The sequence below is a fragment of the Suricata suricatta genome, chromosome 6, assembly GCF_006229205.1.
Source record: "Suricata suricatta isolate VVHF042 chromosome 6, meerkat_22Aug2017_6uvM2_HiC, whole genome shotgun sequence".
Classification (NCBI taxonomy): domain Eukaryota; kingdom Metazoa; phylum Chordata; class Mammalia; order Carnivora; family Herpestidae; genus Suricata; species Suricata suricatta.
In genome coordinates this window covers 6,313,042-6,314,562 of record NC_043705.1, presented here as the reverse complement: position 1 = coordinate 6,314,562, position 1,521 = coordinate 6,313,042, and positions in this window count along the sequence as shown.

The following is a 1,521-nucleotide window of genomic DNA, read 5'->3' as shown; positions in this document are numbered from 1 at the left end:
GTGGGTTCGAGCCCCATGTCGGGCTCTGTGCGGACAGCTAGCTCAGAGCCTGGAGCCTGCTTCCGGTTCTGTGTCTCCTTCTCTCTCTGCCCCTCCCCCTCTCATGCTCTGTCTCTCTGTGTATCAAAAATAAATTTAAAAAAAAAAGAAAGCAAGGAAGGTGGGAAGGAAGGAGGGAAGGGAGAAATGGAGGGAGAGAATTGAGATGGATTGTTATTTACTGTTCTCTTCAAGTTTTTTGTGGATTTTAAATTTCTTACCAAAAAAGAAATGAAGGCTCAAAGCCCAAAATGAACAGCAACACAAGCAAGAAAGGAGCCTCACAGGAGTGCTGAGGCCTGCCGGATGCCCGCGTTACTTCCTCTGAACACTTAACAGACTTGAACAGAACATAATATTTGTTCTTGAAAATTGTCCTTAATATAGAAAGTAAATCGCAATTATTATTATGTCAAAAGACCTACCACCCAGCAGCACACGTTGATGAATCAGTGTTACCCACTCTGTCTCTGCCATCTATTTGAATTGCTTTGCCCGGAGAGCTGTACAAATATGCACTCTCTGCCAACAAGGACAAATAGACAACTGGCTTGGAAATCAAAAGATTTACGGTTGCTGTCAGTCTCGTTACTGTGGTCCCTCGTTAATACCGGATTTGATTTGGGAGCGTCTTGCTTGAACCGCAAACAAGCCTTGACTTGCGTGATTGCAGAGACCCTGACAAGACTCACCTGTGATTAACATTTCTTTGCTCAAATAAGACCGACTCCTCCCGGATGACATTTCGGACTTGTTCAGCTTGTGTTATTACATCTGAAAACAGCAGTAATTCCTCGTCTTGCTCCCGTGCCCAGAGTCAATAATTGGCGTGCTCATTATCTTTGAAGACCCCGGAGGAATTTATCCTATGAAGACTGTGGACAAATGAGTAGTTACCGAGATCTCTTTGACTTTGTAGTGTCTTTCCTCAGCTTGTTATCATGCCTAATCTTTTCCCCCTTTCTGTAGTACTTTTTCTTTTTTTCCTTTTTAAGATGACAACTTATTTTTCTTTTCCTCTGCTGAAAGACTCCCTCCATGAAGAGGGATTGCCAGTCAGGGCGGTATTATGAATTCGGGGTAACATGTAATTGTGAGGGAATTCTCCGGCATTACACACTCCGTCTCCTGCCTGTGTGAGATAGGACTGTTACTATCGCATTCCGTGTTTGCTGACATTTACTGCATAGCAATTTTTTTGGTCCTTTCTTGTTGGTTTTTTTGTTAATGTTCCTTGGATTTCAGTCTTTATTTTCCTGCCTGTCATTTCTCCATGGCAGGGGGGCACAGCATGCTCTACTTGAAAATGAAAACCCGTAAGTCAGATAATGTACTCGGTGAATTTAAGGAACACGAGTTTTGGTGAGACTTTCTTATACAAGGATTATTTGTTTCTGAAAACAAGAAAAATTCCTGTGAAAGGAATGCATACTTTCAAAATGAAACCAAACTGGTACCTTAATCTCGTGTGAGTGTTTCCAG